Here is a 16,683-nt window from a genome sequence, read left to right as displayed (position 1 = left end):
TCTAAGTGCCCTGTGCAATTTTTTTAAATTTCAAAAAGACAAGCCTTTGACAGGATGGCTCAAAATGAAGTTGTCTGCAGTAAAATACATCTTATGAACATAATACAATTTTCTCTTAAATAAATGTTTGATGAAATAAATATTTAACTAAAACTTACCAGAAAAATCATTCGTGAAGAAACTTTTTTCGAGTACTAGTAACATCAGGCGTGAATTTTAGTATTCCTGGAATGCCATATCCATTCCTTTGAGTGTAAACACTCTTTATCTGTGCTGTCCACAATCTTTTATTTAAACAGAAAATAGGTTTTCATAAAGGAAAGTGTTTTCACTGAAAATTTTGATTTACTAATACTGTTATATAATATAGTAAAAATATAATGGAAAATATTTGGATATGATAATTTGTTTTGGCAGTGAGGAACTGTTTGTAGGCATAGGTGTCCATATCGACCAAAGTTTCATATTTTGTGGGAAGCTTGGGGCAGGATGAGAAACACATGTACGTATCACACTGACCTCTAAATGATGGTTCTTGACTGAATTTATCAAAGTGAAAATACATACTTCACTGTATTGAATGTGAGATTAAATAATCTCATAGGAACTAGAGAGAAACCTATGCTTTGCACTAAAAACCAGTAATTTCATCTTTCAAGGATTCCTTTATTAATAGGTGCATCTCAAGGTGGTTAAAAGCTCAAACTTTATGAGCTACCCTAGGTAAGTTATGAGCTAAATCTAAATGAGAGTTACCTTTAACTGTAATACAAGGTGCCAAATGAGCAATGATGCACGTGTATCCATGACCAATGTGCTTTTCTTGAGACATTTTTCTCATCCTTTCTATTGCTGTGATTTGCTAACACACAAGTAATGAATTATAAAAAAAAAAGTAAAATACTTAAGAAATTAATCTCTATGAAATCTGTGAAATGATTGTATTAATCTTTAAATATATTATCAAGCTATGACATTTTTGCTGAAAAAAATTGAACATTCTTACACCCTTGACCAGTTTGATTTTAGATGTAAGCCATAATCAGTAGCTCTGACTTTTCTAGAAATCCTCTCTGGACTTGACCAGTAGTAATAGTTTCAGGAAGATCAGATGCAAAAGAAGTGAATATAACTTGTTTGCTAAATTGCAGAGCCTTTGACAGGGAAGTGTATAGCCAGTGTCAGCATGCCCAGAGTGCAACTGAAAATCACAGTTTAGTGAAGATGATAATTTAGCAGGAATATCTATGGTCTTAGGATAAAATACTGAAGCAAAGGTGATAGGTGATGTGCTTTTTAGGTACTCTACTGCTTCAGAGGTGATGCATTTGAGTGTAGGTGTGTGATCAGCATGTATCAAGCATGAGAATATGGAGGTAGGTCATATAGATTCTACTGATTTGTCCTTTCCTTGTTATATATATCTGCTTCAGGCAAACTGCAGTGTGTGGGGGTATTGCGGGAAATAAGGAGCCAAAAATTGATTATTAAAGATAGATATTATTGTTGGGTAGTTCTGACAAGTTTATTAAATGGAATTGCGCGTTCTGAGACTACAACAGTGGAAAGATTCAACTACTGAGACCTTCACCATTTCACTAACTCAGCTGGAGGTGTGTAGTAAGTGGAAGTCAATATTGTACAAGCTGTCAATTCAAATACAAATCAGTAGAAAAATTCACTTGCTTTGGCATTAGGATATTGTTACTGATAATTTATGTTGGAGGAAGATAGTACATTTAACAAAGAAACCCACCTGCTGTTTGCACAGACCTACTGGAAAGCTCCACCTGGTTTTAGCAGGATGTTCCTCAGCTGTGGCCATGAGTTGCAGTCAGAGTAGCAGTATATCCATCAACAGAAATTATTACATTGAACAGGGCTGCTCCATTTGAGGAAAGGATGAGAAGGTGAAGGGGCTCCTATTTCTCATCAGTGTGCCACAATTTATATCAAATTTGCCTTGCTGAAAGGCTCAGAAACGTTTTGAGAAGCCTTGGCAATTCAGCGAATACCTCATATCTTTTTCTCTCATACTGACAGAAATTCTTACTATGAGAATCTCCAAAGGTCTAGACTAGCTTCAATGTCTTATATACATTTATAATATTAACTGGTAATTTTCCTGCTATGACTTCACAGACAACTTCCAGAAGTTCAAAAGTCTATTGCTTTTCTTCAGTCTTGCAGATTTAAGCTTATAGCAGATTAAAAATAGAAGTCATTTGACTTGGGCATTAAAAATGAAACTGAAACTTCAGGTTGCCCTAAATAATTGGCTTAGTCTAACATATTCTGATATTATAACTTAATATATGAAGAGGTACTTTCTTCATATAGTGGGAAGTTACTTGGATCCATTTCACATCTTTTATTTACTGATGCTCTTTTGCTGTATTTATTCAATTTATACTTAGCTGTTAGTCACATGCTTTGATATCAAGGTACCTGTAAAATATAAGCTGCAATATAATCCCCAAATTATTATTATAGTAACATTCAGTATTTTAAAACAATAATATGAACACGTAACATCACTGTTTTTTATTTTCTTTTGAAAGATAGGATGTTCTGGAACATGTTTTTTTCTTTAAAAAGTAGTAATAAAAGTCTTCAAAACGGAAAATAATTTAAATAAATAATGCAAGAAATTTGAAAATGGGATGAATAGGAAAGAACACTTGTTCATACATTTTTGTAAGGAAAGTATGTATTCTAAAGAAGAAATTCTTTGGTGTTACAATTTGTTTTTGTCATCTGATGGATAACATGAAAACATTGAGCAGTATCTGCTGATTAGATAAGTTTAGTTTGTTCTCAGGTAATTATATTTAACTTTTAAAAATCTTTCAAGGCATTCTTTTCTCACTTTCCATCGACAGGAACCTTTATCTACGTAAATAAGATCTGCTCTAGCATAAAGTTATTCACATGATCTTCCTTGTTCACATATTACCAGTGTACAAAAGCTCATGTCCTAAACTTTGTTTGGTTATAATTAGAACTATCTTGTCTTTTTTATAAAAGAAAATATTGCAAATTTATAATTTTTCCCAGGCAATCACTTAGGCTGGATTTTTCAATTTATATTGTTCCTATTTTTATTTTCATTTTGTAAATATTCAGAGAATAGCTGTGGAAAATAACAACCCCCCTCCCTCTAGAAATCCTAAAATTTAGCAAAGGGAACGTTTTCTTTGATATATTATGCAGTTTGCTTAGGCTTGTCACATCAAAGAGAACACAAAATTAATTGACCTTAGTTTAACTCTCTTCCAATGCCCAGAGAGTAGGCAAATCAACACTACCTTTGTAAGAGAACACAGGAATTGAGCAAAACATACGTGGTGCTTTCTCCCCAGTGCCCTTCCAGTCCGCTCCTGTAATGCTCAGGGGGATTTTGACAGATTTTTGTGTTCAATAACCTCAGCTTCATATTTTGTTGTTTTTCCACAGACATGATTACATAAGTTTTAAGGGAGACTGATGTTTTGGCATGGGAAAGACAAATTTCTCTCTAGTTTTGTTATGGATCACATGAACTTTCTTGGTATTTCCTGATGGTTTGATTCAGTGCCTTACTTGTATGGGAAAGGAGAATAACCTACTCATGCTTGGTGAGTCTCTATGCTGCTTGAGATTTTACAGACATTATTATATGCAATTGCTTCTACCTCTGTAACAATTTCAACATAGTTCCTTTTCATTTTCCAGTCTAACAAGCAAACACTGATAGACAAAGTTAGACAGATTTGCAGATGTGTGTGGGGGTATGGAAATATCTTTAGGCCGCTGATGTCTGCAAACTGTGTGGAAAAAAATACATAACCTACTTTATGACTGTTTTTGTGGGAGTGTAATAGAGAATTCATGAATATTGAACTGCTTACAGTTGTAATTTTGTGTATTTTTAGACTAACATTAATAGTTTTCTATAATTAAGGAAGCAAACATGTTTGTGTGATGGTAATTCTGTGAATAAAATTAGAAGGATTTAAAATCAAGGATATTTGAGCAGTTTAAAGTCCAATATATACATATTTTAAAGAAAGTTTCATTTAAATGGTTGTCACCGTCTTTTCAGCATGATCCAGTAATTCTGTTGGAGACTAATTATGTTAATGTCCTAAAATATGCTTAGCAGCAGCAATTCAGCTCTTGACTTTTTTCTCCTCCTATTTTTCCTTGCCCCATGAGCAATCTGTGATAGTTGAGCAGTATTACACTTGACCTGAACTTGTGTTCATTTTGTGCATACCTCCATGCAGCAGCAAAGTAAACTTGACAGCTTAATTCTATGTTAGGGGAATGTTTGCAGGGATAATCCTATTCACACTGCAGGATAAGGATGCCCTGCTCGTGGCTCTGGCCTATAAAACCATTAGCTTTAAATTGTGTGCTCACATTGTGATCTTCTTAATCTGTAAACCAGCTTTTTTTTTTTTTTTAGCAGTTTATTGGTGAGAGTGGGTAATTTTATGATACATTTTCCTAGCCAATACCCACTTCCTTTTAAAATGTAGCTGCAAAAAGCAACAAATCCTTCACTTCCTATGGATTATCTGAGAGAAGACACATGATATTATGTTTTAAAGCTGTAAAAGTTTTGGATTAAATTGTATTTAATGACAAAAAAGACCATCTTGGTGTAGAGGTCAAAAGATAATGTTTCACAGGCCTCCAGAAGTGGAGGCAGAGAAGTAACTAGACAGAATATACATTAAGATATCACCCTGCCTTTTTCTTAACTTTCAATAGGCCAGTATTATATATTACAGTATGCATAAAAAATTTGGTGCTATGGGATAATTTTTGGTTTTGCCTTTGTTTTTCATCATGCTGTCCTGAGACTTCTGATTGGAGATGGAACTCCAAAATACCCGGATTGTTTGTGTGATTTTTTTTTTTAACTAACCCTAATTAGATATTAGGAAAAAAATTATTCTCTCTGAAATTTCTTGGGACAGGCTGCATTGGAGCAGGCTGCCCAGGAAAAAGGGGAAGTCACCAAATGCGGAGGTGTTGAACAAACATCCAGATGTGGCACTTTGGGATACATTTTAGTGGTAAACATGGCAGTGCTGGGCTGCTGGTTGGACTTGATGATCTTAGACGTGTTTTCCAATCTCAACAATTCTTTGATTAATACAAAGAAAATCAGCCTTGAGAATCAACACAATTCTGTCTTTTATAGGTAGATATACAGAAAACATTGATATTGTATGTTCAAATAGATTTATTATTTTATTTCTTTAATATTTATACATCTTTATTTGGAAGGGTAAGTGTTAATCTACTATCTTCTCTATTTATTCAAGGCTGAAACGTATTACTTTAAAAATACCAACAGTGCACCTCAAAAATTATAGTAATATGTGCCTTGTTAATATCTTGTACGAAAAGTGGCTGCTTTTAATCATGTCTAGAAGTGGTTGTCCTAATTTTGCAGATGTGGAAATAACCACAAAGGTAGACAAACTCCTCAGAGCAGATAGGGAGCAATCCTCATATCCATTTTTCAGTGTTGAAACACAGAACAAAGAGGGTGCTCAAGGGCGGATGCTTGCTCCACTTGGCCCCCACTTGGTAGAGGTGAAAATCCTAAACCCAGGACTGTGTTCACCCAGAATTCTCAGTCTGGGCCCATGTGCACATGCTTCTGACACTAGAGGGAAGCTCCCAGCCCAGCTTGAGTCTTTTGTGCCCATTGTTCATGCCCTGTGTATTTTATTGTCCTTGGTCACCAATCTGCCCTGTACAGCCATGATCCTTGCATGGAGAACCACCACAGTTTCTGAGTTTTTCCTGGTGTAGCTGCAAATTACAATATTGAACTCAATCCAATTCAATCCTACAAATCAATCTGAATTCCATTTAGGTGCTCAATAGAAAGTGCAAATTAAATCTTTGGCTTCTACCCTGCAACCTTCAGTGCTCTGAATCTCACAAGCTCAACAGAAGATTAAACTCTGTAAATTTTATGCACATACTTTGCATTAACAGCCAAGACTCACATGTCTACTGCATTTCCAAGTGCTTTCTGCATGTGAAGACTGAGGACTTTTTACCCAGAGCTACCACCAAGAATTTGTCATGTTTATTGCACCTGGAGGTCTGCTGTGGCTTCATGGTTTTGCAAGGTGAAAACCTTGCTGGCAGGTACCACAATCTTGAAGAATGGGTAAGGAACATAAGAATCACTAAAAATAATCAGTAATTCTTTATCAGTTGGTAGAAAAACACTGAAATATTATTAAAATTAAGTTTTCTCTTATAATTAATAATCTCTCAAAGTCTAGAAAGCTTTGGGAAGTGGAATATGCATAAGAACATTTTTGGATATCCAGTACTTGATAATAATTTTTTATAAAGTTTTAATTTATTCACAAACAACCACTGCTTTGCAAATTAAATCCTCTGCACTTCTAGTCCAGAAGTATGTGAGAGAATAAAGAGTTATTTCACTAATAATGCACTAAAAATTAGATAAAAGAACTGAATTGAGAGATAGGGAAGGGAAAATACATGGCTTCAGTACATGAAATGAAAAACTTAAACAAAAAAGTGCTTTTCTAGGAAAAAGAAAGGTAATGATTTTTAAGGTCCCTGAAAAGCATTTAGTGTTTAATTGCAGATTAACACTTGCTGAGTACCTTTCTCATATGTGCAGTGTGTGTTTTACTGTATTTGTGCAAAACAAATGTAAGCTTTTTCACTTTTTCTGGTTAAATTTTTCAAAGTGTTATTCAATATTCTGAATGGAGATTATTTTCTTGCTTGAGAAAACACAATATTTTTAAATCTCATGGATTTATGTGGAATTTTGGATAGTTTTATTAAAGGGCTAATGACAAAATTATTGTTTGCTCTTTTTACAGAAAAAAAAAAAAAAGGAGCATCTCTTTATGGTGCTGGTACTGACAGTGTTAAGCTTTAAGTGTAGTCCAAATCCCAGATAACTTGAATTTCACATCTGTCCTGTTTCAGAATAAAGGCTAGCATACACATTTTTGTCATTTATCTTGAATTACAATACATAGTAATGCCCATTACAGCAGATGACAAACTATAAGCACAGCACACAAACTTTCAGTGAAGACCTTGTATTTATACAAATATTTAAAAATGTTAACTTTTACCCATCAGTGCAAATTTGGTTTTGTAAGGCCACATAAAATTAATGACTTTCTGCAAGCACTGCCAAATACTACTATAATAATAATAAGAAATGGAAACAATTAAGAGTTGCATATACAAATATCATCACTGCCGCTATACTACCTACAAGAGAATACCTGGAATAATACTGATCTAGTGGGGTGATATGCCTTCTGTTTTATGAAAATCATTGTGAAAAGAAATGGAAGAACAATGAAACACACTTAAAGTACAGAAACAATTTTTTTAAAATCTGAAAATAAGACAGATTTTATTAATGAAAGTTAGAAATAGCTGAGAGGAAATATAATCTTCCATGCTAAAGATCCAGCCTTTCTTTGGGCCTTTTGAACATAAAGAATACTCTAAGGAGCCACTTTTGTGTGTTCAAGATCTATACCTGAATGAAGTAGTATAAGTGAGACATAAACTTTAAGGAATTTAGAAATTTTAGAGGAGCTAAGATTTTAGTTAGAGATAAGCTTTATTTGGGTTAATTAAAATAGATGGGTAGGTCTTGATGAAGTTAAGAGCTAGTAGTTAACTAATAATTGATTGCTTGTCAACAAGCAAGCAATTGCTTGTCAACCAACAATGTTTGGTTAGCTGGGTTTATAATGAAGAATATAGAAACTGACAAAGAGCTTTTAGGAACATAAGACAATTGTAGGCCTCTTCTGTTCTGAAACCAACTGAAGACAGGGAATGGGAGTTCTACCAAGGGTTCATTTGTCATATTTGCATTGAAAAGATAGAAAGGTCAGAACAAGGAAGACTTAATTTACTTCCTCATTTTGGGACCCCTCCCTATGAAATGGACCACCGAGCCATTTCAAGGAACAAACTACGCATGCTTAACAGATTTTGAAATAATTAGCATTTGAAGCGGGGAATGGGATGTGCCAAAATGATGAATATGTATTTGTACTTTGGGTATTCAATACTTGTATAGATAAAAGGACTCTGTAATCACCTGTGAATCGCAGTGTGTATTTGGGAACTCTCCCACATGCTGCCCGCATCACAATAAACACACACTTTCTGACTTTAAACTGAGAGTTTTTGTCCATAACATTTGGATATTTTTACTAGATCAATATCCATATTTTTTTCAATAAATCATAAGGAATATATAATAGTTGCAAAGATGATGCGTTTTTTCCTCCTTTTGTAGGAATTCCTACACCTGCTGCATGCAAGAAATTATTTTCTCTTGTATAACTTACCAAAGAGTTTCAGAATCCTTTAAAATACATCTCCAGTCATCATTGTTTCAAAGGCAGAAACAAATGTCAATTAAGTGCTAACTGAGTGTAAATCGATACTGTGATGAGTGGTTTGCTGATAGGTGCTCAGTGCAATATGCTATCCCAAATAGAATCTGTAGAAGACCCAGATAATCTATTTAAGTATCTCTGAAGTCAACACAAAGCCCATAATGTCCCTTTTCGTAATTATTTGTTTGACAGAATGGCAGTGCCTAAGAAGTCCCTATAAATTAAGAACAAATTTTGAATTAATGTCCACCTATACTCTGAGCTACCTGTAGCAGAAAGAGGCATGAACAGGGTAGGTTTTCAGAACCCAGGGTTAATAAGATAAGCATTCAAAAACCTTGCAAGCCAGAGAAAATGTTGAATATGAATATGGCTCCAAATGTTGCACAAACTTGCTGCCTAGCATAAAGATGAAGGAATACAGTGCATGCTGGATAATATGGATAAACCCATTTCATTCCCTTTTTTTTTTTTTTTTTGGCAGATGAGGTTGTACATTCAGTAGACCAGTTATGCAATCACAACTCCAATAAGTCAGTTGCACTCCTATGGTATGGATTTTAGGGTACTGTGTCCAATTTGTTTTATACGGGAGAAAGATCTGCAAAAAACCCTAAATTGTATGAAGGTAGCTATTGATGTACTTTGAAGAAATTTTCATTTTCTTTAGACAACTGATTTTTCTTGTCCAATACTACAAACCCCAAAGTTAAATGACTTCTACAGCTATGAAAATCTCCTATAGATGTAAAGCCTGCACCTATTTTTTCTTTTTTTGAAAACAATATAATCTATGTCCACAGCAGTACTGTTTCAGGTTGTAATTCCTGAGGACAAATTAGGCTTCTGTTGATATGCTGGTTTTTCTTTCTGCTTTGGCTGGGTGCTCTCACTATTTACCCTGCATCAGATCTGGCATTTGATAGAGCTTTGTGAGCTGATTCAGCACAACTAACCAGGGAGTGCAGTGAAAGGTAAAAATGAGGTGTACGGCTCTCGGAAGTGACCTTAATCATTTGAGCAGTGAGTATTACACTGCTCCCAAGGGAGAAAGTAAAGCTGTGAAAATGAAGAGAGCCAGGAGTGAGGTGCCCTGTGGCAGTGATCTCTTGATTATCTCAATGATCCTGGTGGACTTTGTTCAGAGATACTTTTTTTTTTTTTTTTTTTTTTGGCAGAGACTGCTGAACATCAATCTGACAGTACCCCATGGCAGCTCTCTTCTTATCAGTATGGGTTACTCACCTTGCCCTAGAGAGAGAGCTAGTGCAGGGATAAAAAAATTTGAGACTTAAGTGCCTGAAGTTACAATGAGCTCTGAGTTTCAGTGTTGTTGTGCACCTGCAGTAATTTGACAGATGAATTATGCAGCAGCAACCAATGACTTGAACAGTTTGGTGGGAGGTCAGAACGGTGCCTCTGCAGTCCAGGAGAATGCAAGAGAAGCCTTAGCATGAAACAGCTAAACAGAGCAAGACTGTATTACTCCCATATATGTAATGTTGCTGGATGAAAGAGGTTTTTTCAGGTGTGTTTTAGCTTTAGTTTTAACTACAGACCATATGGGCAAAAATGCTATACACATGCTTATAGCATGGGTAATGCTAGTTGCACACGCTTGTCATTTCCTTTGATCTAAGTCAAGCCACCCAGGCATTTGAGGCAGTATATAACAAACATGAGGGTGAAATGTATTTACTGACCAGAAGCCACGTGGTAGAATGGACTGACAAAGGTGTTCTTTCCTGTAGCAGTAATATACTTGTGACTTGAAAATATAGTCTTCAGATGCTGACTAGATACTTGCTACTTTAGCATGCTCTATTGGTAAACACATCAGCAAAGCAGAAAAACCCCCTGCAAGAAGTGGGACTTCAAAATGTATGTGTTTTGACTTTTGCTGTCTAGCTCCTGCAAAAGGCTAGTAGGACCTTTGGTTGTTACCTCTCACTCCTCCATGAAGGACTCTGACTTCTCTTATCACAGAATGTGAAAATGCCACAGTCTGCTACTGGCAATCTGGGACTAGCAGTTGTTTGTGACAATCCATTACATAGGTAACAGTTTAAATATTTTTATAGAGTTATAAAGTAGAATGATTGTACCATGATTTTTTTCTGTCAGAACTATTTACACTGTAGGAGTGGGCCAGCAGTCAGTTTTGCTTGTTATCCTTAACCCAATGAAAATAGCCTAAGGGGTGCAGACATCACTTATTGTAACTTGGATTGGGGGAAATTGTAGGCAGAATCTTCACAGCTACAAATCTAAAATCACAGTTACTGAAGTAGTCAGCCACACTCTATCACCCGAGTAGCTCCTATTTGCAGGATAGTTGGCTGGCATGAAGAAAACAGTACATGACATATGCCAGAAGGTTATTCTTGATTGAAAGAAATACTGATTTTTATTTTGTCACTTTCTTCCCCTAAACACTGAGGGGGAGAGACAGATGCCTTGTGCTGCAGTACACCCTGTAGTACTGAAATGAAACACTGTCAGGGAAAGTATGAGATGGCATCATTTGGGGAAGATTTAGCCAGGCTTAATAGCCAAACTCCTGTTCAGTTCTGTGTGTGAGTTTGTTGTTAACCCAGTGCTGGTCAGGAGAGGAGCACTGCTCCCTCTTGATCTTACTTTGTCAGGTGTCTCGTAGTGGTGGGGAGCCTTAATCTACCCTTAGTCTAGGGTATGACTAAAACTACTTTGGTTTTAACACTTTGGTGCTGGGTGGTTTTTGGTTGCGTATTTCTGTTGCATACTTTTGGGTTAATAACCACAAAACAACCAAGCAACTGCACAAAGCTTTGTCTTCACTGTCCATAAAATCCCAACCCACATATGGTTTAAACAGTACTTTTCTTATTTGGAGGCGGTAAGTGTTCTTTACAAAAACCCCAGGTTTTAATTACTGCTCTGGGCAATTAAATAAGTGCAAATGAATTTCCCGGTAAACACAGATCTTTACTGGGAAATTCAAGTAAAAGTGTAGGAAGGGCATTCAAGTGAAATTCAAGTGAAGGTATAGTCCATGACATGTTGGGGAATTTTTAAAGCATAACCATCATTAAAAGGATATTCATGTTAGTTTTCACTGCTACTTCACATGTGCTAATTCTATTGCTTGTGAAACACTGCTTTTTTTGCAGCACAGCAATAATATTTAGTGACAGTGTTTTTGAAGACTGTTTTTTCCTCCACTTGGTTATTTCTAGTGACTTAGATTTTACAGCATTTTTCTACATACAGTTGTACCACTGCTGTCTGGGGCAGGTGCGCATGACCAAGACAGGAAAGTCTTTAGCTGTTGTCACTGCCCAACAACAACAAAACTGTCTCAAGAGTATCATACAGTTCTAAAGTGTTATGCTAAAATAAATTTTAAAAATTAATTATAGAACAAATCTAAATTAAAATCTGAACATGAAGGAAGACAGTGATACTACTGCCAGGTTGCAAATGAGGTCACTTCAAAACATTCCAGAAAAGCTGTGAAACACAGTTCTGGACTAAGCTCCTTAGCAGCTCCTGTGAGTACTTGTGTAGAGCATCAAGCAAGATTATGCATTTGCCTACCGTAGACTGAAATCTGCAGATTTATTTATTAATGCTTATAATCAGACAGAATCAAGCAACCAGAAAAGAGAGGACTAAGATGGCTTAAGAGCCAGGATGAAGATAAATAGGGTAAGGGTGTCAAAAATCTGCTCTTCTTATTTTGTTCAAGTCCTGTGCAATTCAGTTTCAAAGGGAGCATCTCCTCATTATGCAAGACCATGCTTTTAATCACCCACTTTTTTTTTTTTTTTTAAATTCTAAGTTTGCTACAGCTGAATTTCTAAAATAGTAAGGAGGGAAGGCTGGAAGGGAAAAAGAGAATCATATTTCAGGGGGTTTTTGACACCTACAAGAACTGCTTTTTAATGATTAACACTAGTTATCAGATCTTTCCCTTTCTGAAACAGTATCACAAAGATCTTTTGCTGTTCCCAGCAGTGCCCCACTAATTCAGCTCACTAGCAAAATTAGCAGCAGGAAACAAACCTTTGAAATTTTCATCATTTATGAATAGCATTGTTCATATGATAAAGGATACGGGCTCCTGCTGAAATTGTTCCTGTGTTAAGAAGGCTGCAAATTATTTTCTCTCCATCAGTCTTTAAAAGAAAAAAGAAATCAATATAAATAAATACACATACAATTAAATAGTGGATTAAACAGCCAACTGAGTGACTAAAAATTTCTTTCACTTTTGAACTCTTCTTATGTTTTTTTTTTCCTTTCTCTGAGGGATAATATTGTACTGCCATTTCTTCACAAACGCTCGATAATGCTGAAGTGCTTTGAAGTTGTCACTGGAGAAAATAGTACAACAGATGGAGCATGAATAAACTCACAATGCTGTCTCCTTAATCTGAACAAAGGCAATTTTTCTTGGCAAAAATATTTAATATTTAATTCAATTTACTTATAGAAGTTTTATCCCAGATGAGAACACAAGAACTGAGGCAGAGCTGTGTATACTACAGCCCAGTTCTTCTATATCCTGGCATTTTATTGGGAAAATTAAAAAAACTTCATCTAGTATATGTTTTAATAGCTGTGATAGATCTTGTTCAATACTGATCTTGAGGCCACTGGCCCCAGAGGAATCCATGACTTAGAATCACAGTAAGATGCTATTACTCTTTTTGCTTTGTACTGTGGAAACCCGAACCTGGCCCTGACATACAGTATGACTTTTCTCATGTGTAACTGTTTTCAGTGGTTATAGGTGAAGCTGCAGTTCTGGTATGAAAAGTAATATTTGAGCCTCAGGTCTATTTCCACAATAAAAAAACATCTATGTACTTTTACTACCACTTCCTGAGATTCTTTTTCTGTTGGCATACAGCTAAAGAAGAGATTTTAAATCTTTCCTTTAGACATATCATTCACCACAACGATTTTTCTAAAGGTCTTTATCTGAAAGATGAAAACAAGCTGGTTTTGATGTTTTTGTCAATCATCCTGCAGACAAAAAGATTTTGTGACACCCATATGCTCTTCTTCCTCCTCCAGTTTTTAAAAAGATAATAGAGTTTCTCTAGTGAAAAAAATATTCTGAAACAAGTTTCTGTACATTTTCTGTACATATTTTTACATTTGTACATCTTCTAGACAGTATAGAATTTCATACTGAAGTGGCAGTTTTGTTCTTTTGCTCTCATTCACCAACTGGCCTTTATTGGCACTCAGAAGTTTCTTATCTTCCTTATAAAGTTCTGTGCAGCTGTATTTTTACTGTGGATTTGGATAAGCCCTTCTTATTGAGGGCTTCATGATGGAGCCACACAACCTGATCACTATTGCTCTTAAGGTGTGAGGAAAGAGATATGTGGTGAGCCAAGCCTTACAAATTCAGGCATATAATACTGCTTCTAAAATGGGAAGTGGCTCAGAATTTGAAGGGTACACTCAATCTGATGTCTTTAAACTTGTTAGAGGCAAGATGCTGGAAAGCAAACACACAGATGATGTAAATCATGAATACCCTGTGCAATCTAAATGAGTTTGGATAAAAAGCCACAAAGCTTCATAACAGAGATATATCAGGGCAGCACAAATAAGTGTAATTTCTGCCTACACAGGGTTTGTTAGATATTCCCATACCTAATCCTAGGAACCGATGAAAAAGATTTTGAGTCTGTAATAACTCTCTTTTTCAACACTTTCTGAAGTTTTACTACAGCAAAAGAAAAGAAATAAGTGTGAGTCTGTGCACACATAAGAGAAGAGAAAATTCAATCTCTACTTACCACCAGCAAGTGATGTTTGGACATTTCCTGGGAAGCAGGGCCTCAGCACACTTAATGGTTCCTCTGGGAGGCAAACATTGAAGAATCATGAATGCACGCCACTTTGTTTTGATTTTCTTCTTAAATCTGTTATCACAGAGGCGTTACTGTCATTTCTAATTGGCCCCGATTTTGCCAATGGCATGTTCATCTTCAGGGATTGGCTCTGCCAGACATGGTGTAAGCTTCTGGCAGCTTCTCACAGAAGCCACCTTCTGTGTGGCGCTCCCCGCAACCAAAAACCAAGCCGAGCAAAAGTAATACAAAGGTCTTTCACAGGCTCACAGCCTTCTCTAGACATCCTCCTGCTCCAGTCTGGGGCTCCTCCAGAGGCTGCAGGTGGATCTCTGCATCCCCATAGGCCTCCAAGGGCTGCAGGAACACAGCTGCTTCCCCATGACCTGCAGCAAGCCCTGCAGAAGAATTCCAGCTCCCATGCTGGGAGTACCTTCTCCCCATCCTTTACTGACCTTGCTGTCTGCAGAGTTGTCCTTCTCACATGTTCTCACTCCTCTCTCCTTTGGCCTCAATTATATCTGTGATTTTTTTTTCCATCATCTTAAATCTGTTATCACAGAGATGTTACCACCATTTCTAATTGGCCCAGCCTTGACCAGCAGCACATTCATCTTCAGAGCACCAGGCACTGGCTCTGCCAGACACGGAGGAAACTTCCAAACAGCAGTTTGTCACAAAAGTCTCCCCTGCAGCCATGTAAACTCACTACAACTGCTCTATTGTGTTTCAGTAGTTCAACAGAAATTCAGTGCATGTTTCTTTGCACACACCTTCTTGGTAAGTCTTCAGAATTCAATTAAGTACTATGTACTCCTGCTGTGCCAAGATAAGAATATCAGAAATTTTAAGAACATGAAAAATGTTATCTACATAGCAGGCCTCTTTTTGTTGATGTTGTTGCTGATCCAAATCCATTTTCAGCTTTCTTACTACGCCTTCAATCATTCCCTCCAGAAATACATCTAGATTACTCTTAACTAATTTATATGCTTGGCAGCCACTGCCCTCCTCTATAATATGTGTCTGCAATAAACAGTTTTGTTTTCACCAAATATGTGACTTTCAGCTTTTCTACTGGCATTATTGCCAGATTAAGCTCAGACATTTTCTTTAAGGTGTAATCAGAAATCTAAATTAATTTTGCTTTTTTTCCATTGTCTCTTACATATCGTTAATGTATTGGTTATTTCAAAATTTGTCTCTGCAAAGAGAATGTGTCTTTATCCTGGTGATAAAACTCAGAATATACAAAGATCTTGCCAGATATTTGAAATATGAACATAGATACTTTCCCCCTGGAGGGAAACTAGACATGTATCTGCATTGAAACAGCAGGGTGAAAATAATTTAAACAAGAAAGTTAAGCAAGTTTGCATGCCTGAACTTGTTGACATTCCCTTTTTAGTTGTTTTTTTGAGTTATTTTGCTTTGCTTTGTTTCAGTAGTGTTAGCAGGTGCTTACAAGTGACTTCCATGTCAAATATAAAATCAAGCCATAATTTTCAAGGAATATTGGTTTTGTTATGGACTCTTTTCCCAGTTTTGTTTATTTGGGAGTTTTTTTATCCCCAGACAGACCATTTTTCACCTTTAATTTTCTTTATCAAAGCTTAAATCCAAATCAGAACATTAACTGAATGAGAAGCTGCTACAGAAATCCAGAGCATGACTTTAACAGTATCTCAGGTTGACTCTTACAAAGATATTTACAATGATCTTATTGTGACTACAAAGCATGTTGAAGGTTGCTTAATAATGCTTGTTTTTATAAAGGTAATCTTTATGATGACCATAATTGTGGTGAAGTAAACTTCATCTCACTGTAGATACTTTGAGAGTCTCCCTAAATGAGATGTATTTCAAGAAAGGAAAATAATGGCCAATATTTCAAGTCAGCAGTGGTATCGAGCTCTTTCTAAAGATTTTAGGAAAACAGAAGTCAGAAATTCAGATATTTAGGAGCCTCAATATTTTTAATGGAAATTTTAATGTTCTATGTGCCAAAACTCTTTATAAAGAAACTTCAGAATCCAATGTGTTTCAAGTTACTCGGAGATTTTGTTTATGGCCTGTTTATGTTTATAACTCATTAAGGCTCACAGTGCTTTTGTTGCAAAACAAAATAAAAATAAATCTATATTTAAAAAGAGTAAGTTTAAGTTGTAGACTGAGTCCTTTGTGTCTTACAAAATGACAGTTACAATTTACTTTTTGTGGAATGAAAAAAAAATGGATAATTTGTATTCATGATACCCTCTGCCCTGTACAGGAATTTTGTTCAAGATTTTTTCAAGCATGTTCAAGTTGTTTAATTTTTCTGTCTAAACAGAGAGAAAATGTTAATCTTGAAATATTAATTTTTAATGAGATAATTTCCCAAAGTCTTCTTTGGA

The 16,683-nt window shown here is 35.9% G+C and overlaps 1 long non-coding RNA gene across 1 annotated transcript; it reads right to left on the bottom strand.

The window, feature by feature from the left end:
• Positions 1-215: 215 nt before the first annotated feature.
• On the bottom strand, positions 216-16,613 carry LOC135298692 (uncharacterized). The gene is made up of 4 exons (XR_010360741.1): positions 14,743-16,613; positions 14,234-14,296; positions 12,532-12,592; positions 216-6,169 (listed from the first exon to the last, which is right to left on the bottom strand). It is a non-coding gene; the product is annotated as an uncharacterized LOC135298692 (long non-coding RNA).
• Positions 16,614-16,683: the final 70 nt, after the last annotated feature.

The sequence above is a fragment of the Passer domesticus genome, chromosome 4 (genome assembly GCF_036417665.1).
Source record: "Passer domesticus isolate bPasDom1 chromosome 4, bPasDom1.hap1, whole genome shotgun sequence".
Taxonomy (NCBI): domain Eukaryota; kingdom Metazoa; phylum Chordata; class Aves; order Passeriformes; family Passeridae; genus Passer; species Passer domesticus.
The sequence above is the reverse complement of the archived record's forward strand: the minus strand, read 5'-3'. Positions and strand labels throughout refer to the sequence as shown.